Source organism: Triticum dicoccoides, chromosome 2B (assembly GCF_002162155.2).
Source record: "Triticum dicoccoides isolate Atlit2015 ecotype Zavitan chromosome 2B, WEW_v2.0, whole genome shotgun sequence".
Lineage (NCBI taxonomy): Eukaryota > Viridiplantae > Streptophyta > Magnoliopsida > Poales > Poaceae > Triticum > Triticum dicoccoides.
This window is the reverse complement of record NC_041383.1, coordinates 799,845,044-799,854,477: the sequence shown is the minus strand read 5'-3', so window position 1 is coordinate 799,854,477 and position 9,434 is coordinate 799,845,044.

Genomic DNA, 9,434 nt, shown 5'->3' with positions numbered 1-9,434 from the left:
GAGGCGTCTCAATGTGTCGGAAGACCCTAACTTTCTTTCATTTCAAACATGGCAAGCAAAGTGCAAGGTGGCAGATCCAAGCCCACGGCCCGGGACTCCCGAACGGCATACCAAGTTGACCCGCCAATCTTGCAGAGACCAAAAGTGCAAAGTCGGTGCTGCGAGTGGTTGAGCTATCGAAGAATGTGGTGCAGGAACTGTTCGTCGTTGGCATGGATGATGCTTGTAGCTCCGTGTGGAGTTTGCTTGACAACGTACCCTTATAGTGCGTTGCAAGTGCCCGAGCGAGCACGTATGCGTGAGTACGTGAAAGCAAGAGAGCTAGATGGCGCGGCAAAATCAAAAGCCATGCAACGTCCATATCTGATTCCAAATATGGCCACGTGAACTAATCAAATCAAACACTCCTACTACTACTAGGCAGTAGGTACAGTCAGCTCCAATTGTGAAAGTAGTTTGCTACTGCTCACATCGTTGATGTCCTATGTTGTTTGGCTCCTTTGCGTATGCACGAATCTCTCCTTGCAATAGACATATCGATGACAACTCAAGGTATCTACTTAGTGATCACTGATGTTTAAGTGCGACTCACGCATGGTCCAGTGACAGATGTGACGAGTAAGTGCATGCGTGTGATTAGGAGTTGGAAACAACATTAATGGGAGTATATATGTATACTGACAAAGAAAATGGATATTACTACTGAATTGTTGAAAATATAATGTACATAAAATTATACTACTGGGTCAAATTAATTGTTGTCGAATGGCTGTTGCGATTAATATCGTTAGAAAATATATTTAGTAGACACGTTTGTTAGTTAAAGATAATTAACAAATAATGACTGTCTTGTATTTTGGTGTAAAAAATTAATTATTGGAAGAATTAGCAGAATGAAATTTACTTAAATTGGTGCGTAGTATGACCTATTCCAAAAAGAAGACATTTTTAAAAAAAGTCAGTGCACTGTATGACCAAGTCTTTAGGAAGAACTATCAATAGCTAGAATATTAAAAAATACTTAATATAAAAGTACATTATATTACCGGCAGTTGTTGATAGTTTATCCTACAAACTTGGTTGCACATTCAAACAACTCGTGATATCTAGTGATAGTACATGTTTTACTCGCATGGGGGAGAGAGAGAGAGAGAGAGAGAGGCGTTAAGGAGTGTGTGTTGTGCTGTGTTGTGTTTTGTTGTGTTGTATTCTATGTGTGCTTGTGTGTAAAATTTCTGACAATATTAATGCCAGCAAGTCAAAACTGAAAAATCAGAACTATTGAAAATATGAACGTCCTCTGAGTCCGATTTCAAAAGGAAGCCATTTTTTCTGTGACGTCAGTGCATAGTAGTATGATCAAGTCTACAGTTGTTGAGTATTTTTCCTACAAATTTGTTCTAACTTTGCAGCATTTGAGCCTAGAAAAACTATTATACACCCTCTTTTAAGCATGGATATATTGCCGGTATTTACCATTCGACAACAACTCGTGATATCAAGTGATCACTGATGTTTACATGTTGTACACTCATGAGAGAGAGAGAGAGAGAGAGAGAGAGAGAGAGAGAGAGAGAGAGAGCGACGTGGCATGAGTTAGTGCGTTAAGGGGTGCGTGTGTTTTGCCGTGTTGTGTTTTGTTTTGTACGTGCTTGATCAAAACTGAAAAATACTAAAGTATTAAGATATGTGCACCCTCCGATTTCAAAAGAAAAGCATTTTTTGTCCGACGTCCGTGCATAGTGGTATGATCAAGTCTACAGTTGTTGACAACTTTTCCTACAAATTTGGTCTAACTTTGCAGCATTTGACTCTGGAAAAAAGTCTATACACCCTCTTTCAAACATGGAGAGAGTACATATATAATTAAATTCGTACATCAAATAGTTCTCATACGCTTGTTGAGAATATATGCGGCATATAATATAAGTGGGTATTATCCATGTTTGTTAGTTTAAATAATGATTTTTCGAATTTGAAGAAGGAACCTTGAGGCACTGACTCGGATGAAGACATGAAGAGTTAAATTCGGTTTCTTCCACTGGACTTGAAACGAGTGCACAAGTGGAGTCATATCGCTGCGGACCACACACAATCATGGGCTTATTTAGGATGTCTTCTTTCCTCGACCGTCTGTTCAGTGTCCAGTGATGGCTACGTTCCTACCTTGAATCTTCAGAAAATCAATGATCGACGAAAATAGAGTCCAATAATTGCCTCTTCCCTTCTTCCTCTACCACCTGTTTAGTGACACTACTCCACTGATAGCAACGTTCCTACCGACTAAAAAAATACATTCCTACCGACAAGTTCAAGATGAGAATCTAAAAGAAAATCAAGGATGACAATCGAGTGTAATCATACGTGCGTCCAGGAAGTGAGGTCTCCTTCTTTCGCACCTAATCTAGCAAGCAAAGCAATGTAGGAGGAGAAGAGCGCGTACGTACGTACCAGTGGGATATGCTCAGCACCATCCGGAAGTCACCATGCATGAATGATCCGAACCAGCAAATTGGTCGGACATGTGCAGTAGTACAGTACACACAAAGGATCCGACAGGGTTGCACTGTCACGCCTGCCCGAGCCACTTCCTCCGCCGCCGGGATGCCACCCCTGCAACCATCACTCTAGTGATCCCTTCTCCCGCGTCCACGACCCCATGACACCAGCACCTGTTAGGGCATCTCCACTAGCGCCCCCAGGATGCCCTCCCAGGCCACTTTCTGGACGCCGGCGAGCAAAAAACGCCCCACTCGGCCCCCCAAGACCTCATTTTTCATCGGATTTGACGAAAAACACTGCCGGCGAGCTCAGCCCACACCCAGGCTATCGGGGGGCGTCTGGGAGCGCCGGCGCTTTTGCTTAACCAATCCCTTTGCCCCACGTCAGCCACCCACCCCCTCTCTCTCTCCTCTTCTCCTCTCTCTCCTCTCTTTTCTTTTTCCTTCTGCCCACCCCCTCTCTCTCCTCTCATCTGCATGCCGAGCTGCACGGGGAGGAGCCGTGGCCGGAGCTCGCACTCGCCGTGCGTGGCCGTGGCCGAAGCTGACCGTAATGCATGGCCCGGCGGTGAGCTCGAGCTTGTGCGTCCGTGGCGGAGCTCGCGCTCGCGCGCGGTTGGAGCGGAGCACGCATGGCCGGCGTGCAGCTGAGAGCACGCATGGCCGTGGCGGAGCTCGCGTGGAGGAGGAAGCTGGACGGAGGGCACGAGGATGGATGGCTGGTGGTGCGTGGCGGACGACGAAGGCCCTTGAAGCTGCTGCTCCCCTCGCGGGACCTCCGTGACCGTCTCCGGCTCAGCCGCGGCGACGCCGGCTTCTCATCGGCCTCGAGGCCGGCGCACGCGACCGCGACGGCCTTGGCCTTGGAGTTGGCGACGACGAGCCGAGAGATGCAGCAGAGCTGCGGCAGAAGGGGCAGGCCGGCTGCGTGGCCGGGTTGGGCTTGCTGTGGCAGCAGAGCGCGAGCTGCACGCCTCTGACCTTTGTATCGGCGAGGAGTCCGAGTACTTGCTGCCCATCTTCTTTTCCCGCTCCCTATTGGCCTCGGCAAAGGCCGCCTCCAGGAGCCGCAGCTCGCCGATGAACTTCAGCAGCGCGGCGCACGCGCCATGGCCGCGCTTCATCGCCACCGAGTAGGCGGAGGGGGAGGCGGCGTGGGCGTGGCCGGGGCGGAGGAGGAGCGCATGTGGCCATACCGGGCGGAGGAGGAGCGTGCGGCAGCCGGGCGAAGCGGCGCGGGCGCGGCCGTGGACGCCCGCCTGGACGGCGCGGCCGGGACGGCGTGGGCGTGGCCGGGGCGAAGCGGCGTGGGCGCGGCCGTGGATGCCCGCCTGGACGGCGCGGATGGCCGCCTGCTCGGCGGAGAGGCCGCCCAGGTCGCCGTCCCCGAGGCTGCCGCACTACAAGAAATATGTCACTTATGACCACCACTATTGGTCACTGAAAGGTTACAAATTTCCATTTATGACCTTTTTGTGACCAAAAACAGAAGGTCAAAAGCTGTCCGTCGTAAACTGACTATAGCGACCTTTCTTCTGGAATGGTCAAAGACGTTTATGACCAAAATATTCCTACTGTGGCGTTTTGGTCACTAGCAATCTCCCCAGGCCACGTAGGCATCCAGCGTGGCAAGCTGATGTGGCAGAAGATTCAGCCCGGTCCGATTTGGTGTTCTACATGGGCCGAGCCCATTAATTCGGCCTTTTTAGTTATCATTTTTTTGTCATTCCGGTCTGCTAGATGGGCCTGGCCTAATATTTCAGCTTTTTTGTTTTTGGGTCAAGGCCTTTCTGGCTCAACGGTTTGTATTTTTTTAGGAGATGGGTCCAGTACTCAAATGGGTCTCGATTGTCATGTTCTAATATGTGGGTCCATGTTTTCTATTCATCGGTAAATAAATAACCAATATTCAAATCAAAACAACCAGAAAGCACAGATAATACTTCAAATATCAACCAAAATAAGTCTGTTACATCATATAACTTAGATACAATGGTAATCACAGCCACAAGCTCTACAAGTCTCTACAAGTGTAATCGCAACCACAAGCTCTACAAGTGCCCTTTGACAACTTCAAGTAGCCCTTCGGTTTCTATCAGTCCCGATTTGAGGAACACACCAGGCTTCAGGGTCTTCTCCATAGTGTCGACCAAAGATCTCACCCTTCATCGGCATCAGAGTGATGCACCTGAACATGGCAGGGAAAAGGATTACCTGCCAAAAGCCAAATTTATACAAGATATCAGCCTTTCAGTGGTGCAGAATATCAGAGAACCATGCTTTAGCATTACAGGGCATGGAAACGTAAAATGCAATTTTTTCACAAAAGGCGTACAATCGCAAATTTACTATCCACAAAATTATATTGGAAAAAACAAGTGAAACAGTGAAGTGCATGTCAGCCTTAGCGTTTCTATTTCCTACAAATGACTGAGACCATGGTGTTTAAACCTTTTGCAGAACACTATTCTATAACAATATATATTGAGCATGCTACAGCAGAAGCTTGAATTTATGGTTTCTATACTTCTACATTATACATCCTCAGTAATATAGACCTTTTTGCTACATACTGTACACGGCAATAGGAGAAAAATTCTAATAAATTCATTACACGCTTGCCAATAAAAATGACAAGTTAACTACACACCAGGGAACATAAACTTGAGAGGTTGAGATCAAGGCCTATCAACTACATCATATATATGCATTAAAAAAGAAGGCCATATGGACGGCCAATGCATCATAATTATCAGTTTTAAACACTTCAGGACCAGAAAGTAGGTGCTACTTCAAGTTTTAGAACTCAACCATTCATCAGTAATAGTAGCAATTTAATCTTACTAAAGATAGGCACTACAGCCAGAACTTACACGCAAAGATCCTGGAATTTTATGCACAACACCAGCAGATTAGCTATATGAACACAATACCAGAATGTTATGCATCATGAATGAAGAAATCAAAATAGGATGCTTCGCTTTACTTGTGTGCGGAGGATAAGCAAAAGTAGCAGCACATGCTTTTCCTATTTGCTTTGCTTTCCTATTAGCATCTCCGGTCAATCAAATAGGATGCAGCAAGTGATTACATTAACCCTGATTCAAATATTTGAAGTACTGGACAATCATTTCATGCAGCCATTCATAAACATACTACTACAAGGGAATTACAACTTTTAGACCAGGGTTCAGTAATAGGAAGCAACTGAATATGACATAAGGATGCAACAAAACTAATTTGACAGGGTAACATGGCATTCAACTACCCCAAACCGTCTAGATCCCAAAATCCGGGGCATTTCCCACTCCCAAATCGCTGCATCCTCCAACTTAAAAGGATGCAAACACTTGACAGTAACTCCATCCTAGCTATGTAATTCAAGTTCAGCAACAAAAAACAAAACCGCTGGATATGACAGTAGGATGCAACAAAATTAACATGACACGGCACGGGGACGAAATAAACAAGTTCTAACTGAGATGCACAAAACAGTCTACTGCCTCAACCCATCTGAACCCCGAATCCTAGTACCAGCAATTCAATCGAGTAGAGAGGAGGAGAGAACGAGCTCACCTACAGCCAGAATAAGATCCATGGCTGATACATCCCGACAAGCAGCCATGGTCGAGCACTCCCTCCCCAGGCGCTATCCATCCTTGTTGTCCAGTCTATCTACAATCCATCCTTCCTCCTGCATACCTACAATCGAAGAACAAAGCAGAGTTAGAGAGAGAGAGGGAGAGAAAGAGGAGGGGATGGAGTCACTGGAGGAGAGCTCGAGTACCCCATGGCCACCGGGCGGAATAGCACCATCCAGGGGCTAAGCCACGTGTGAGGGCGCGGCAGATGTCGGGGAGGAGCTGCCAAAGTCGCCGGAGCCGTGCTGACGATGGATCTGGAAGGGAGGCGGCGCAGATGTGTCTGATTTGATCTGGGCGGGGCGGGGCACACCGGCATCAGCCAGGCCCAGCCGCGAGAACGCCTCTGCCAGGCACACCGGCGTCAGATCCGCCCACTCCCTCTGCTCCTCCTCCTCCCCCGGCGCCGCCTCGCCGGCCTCGCGTCCGGTCGCCATCTCGCCTCCGCTCGCTTTTCTCTTCGGGTTGGTGAGCTGGTTGGTTCGGTTGGGTGGTGAGGGAAGGGGAGGGGCGAGAGGAGGGGGGCGTGGGGGAGACCATGAACGACGGCGAGCTCCACCGAAGGGAGGTGGCGGTGGCGGCGATGGATCTGGAAGGGAGGCGGGGATGGATTGGGTTGCGGGCTCGCGGTGAGGTGAGACGAGGGAGAGATGGTGAGGGGAGGGAGGGACGAGGTCGGCAGCGGTGGGTGAGGAGGACGGCAAGGCGGCGGAGTGAGATTGGATCGGGAGGTGGCTGCGGTGGCGAGCAGATGGGGGAGAAGGGTGCGATGGGGGAAGGGGTGTGATGTGAGCTAGGGTTTGTGCTGCGGTGGGGTGGATGGACGGATGGATGGACGGATGGATGTGGGATGGTGAGATGGATGGATAGATGGATGAGTGCCATGTCATCGATCCGTGGGAATGGTTCTGATTGGTTCGGAAAATCAGTGATTTAAAAGAGTTTCCAAGTACAAAAACTAGAGGGATTTTGTGAAGTAGCTCTCAAAAATATTTTGCAAAAGGGTACCACACAAATTTTCACTAGAGTTAGACCACATTTTATGGATAAGGACCAATTTGTACGCATTTCTCATCTTTCTAGCTATTTTTAATCATTTTTGAGTGCCCAAAATGATGTTTTTTTGTGAAGAACCTACCAAATAATTATTGCAAAATTGCACCAAATCATTTTTCTAAAATACTAGGTCATATTTAACGCATAATTGACCAAATGGTTGGGTGTAAAAAGTTTTGATCCACATCTGGTGAAAAAGACAAATTTCCGCCGATTCAGTTGGAAGCGGATCAAATTTGAACTGCAACTGCCTCATAGTTTGCTATTTATGTTTTCCAAAAATCATTTCTAGTTACATAAGGACCTATTTAATCAGAGAAACACCAAAAAAATTCCAAGATTCAACCACTAGCTAGGAACGGTCATTCCCGCCGTTTTAACCGCATTTTGGAACGGGCATAAAAAATTCAAAAAAAAAATCAAAAAATTGGGAAACCTTCGCATTGTGTCATCATATGTGGCCAAGTTCCTAGGAAAAATAACAAACTTGTAATACGGTAATTATTTTAAAAAAGTGTTCTCAGAAACGAGCTATCATGTGTGGAGATCAATGGCTTTCAAGCCAAATGATCAATCTTATGGCCACATTCATGGCATAGTTTGTTCAAATGATCTCATATTGTGCACAAGGGTGCATATTGGAATTGCAAACAATATTGCCTAAGGAAGTTTTCATTTTCGTTGCATGAAAAAACCATTTTCCATTTTTCGAGTGCCCGAAAGGAGGTTTTTTTATGAAGGAACTACCAAATAATTGTTGCAAAATTGGACCAAATCATTTTTATAAAATACTAGGCCATATTTCATGCACAATTGACAAAATGGTTGGGTGTAAAAAATTTTGATCCACCTCTCGTGAAAAAGACAAATTTCCGCCGATTCAGTTGGAAGCGGGTCAAATTTGAACTGCAGCTGCCTCATAGTTTGCTATTTATTTTTTCCAAAAATCATTTCTAGGTACATAAGTATCTATTTAATCAGAGAAACACCAAAAATATTCCAAGATTCAACCACTAGCTAGGAACGGTCATTCCCGCCGTTTTGACCGCATTTTGGAACGGGCATAAAAAATTAAAAAAAAATTAAAAAATTGGAAACCTTCGCATTGTGTCATCATATGTGGCCAAGTTCCCAGGAAAAATAACAAACTTGTAATACGGCAATTATTTTAAAAAAGTGTTTTCAGAAACGAGCTATCATGTGTGGAGATCAATGGCTTTCAAGCCAAATGATCAATCTTATGGCCACATTCATGGCATAGTTTGGTCAAATGATATCACATTGTGCACAAGGGTGCATCTTGGAATTCCAAACAATGTTGCCAAAGGGAGTTTTCATTTGCTTTGCACGGAAAATTCATTTTCCATTTTTCGAGTGCCCGAAATGAGGTTTTTTTGTCAAGGACCTACCATATATTTGTTGCAAAATTGTACCAAATCATTTTTATAAAATATTAGGACATATTTAATGCAAAATTGACAAAATGGTTGGGTGTCAAAAGTTTTGATCCACCTCTGGTGAAAAAGACAAATTCCCGCCGATTCAGCTAGAAGCGAGTCAAATTTGAACTGCAGCTGCCTCATAGTTTGCTATTTATTTTTTCCAAAAATAATTTCTAGGTACATAAGTATCTATTTAATAAGAGCAACATCAAAAGTTTTCCAAGACTCAACCACTAGCTAGGAACGGTCAAGCCCGCCGTTTTGACCGCATTTTCAAACGGGCATAAAAAATTCAAAAAAAATCAAAAAATTGGAAAACCTTCGCATTTGTGTCATTATATGTGACCAAGTTTCCAGGAAAAATAATAATCTTGTAATACAGAAATTATTTTAGAAAAGTGTTCTCATAAATGAGCTATCATGTGTGAAGATTCATGGATTTCAACCCAAACACTCAATCTCATGGTCACATTCATGGCATAGTTTGTTCAAATGATCTCATATTATGCACAAAGGTGCATCTTGGAATTCCAAACAATGTTGCCAAAGGGAGTTTTCATTTTCTTTGGACGGAAAATTCATTTTCCATTTTTCGAGTGCCCGAAATGAGGTTTTTTTGTGAAGGACCTACCATATATTTGTTGCAAAATTGTACCAAATCATTTTTATAAAATATTAGGACATATTTAATGCACAATTGACAAAATGGTTGGGTGTCAAAAGTTTTGATCCACCTCTGGTGAAAAAGACAAATTCCCGCCGATTCAGTTGGAAGCGTGTCAAATTTGAACTGC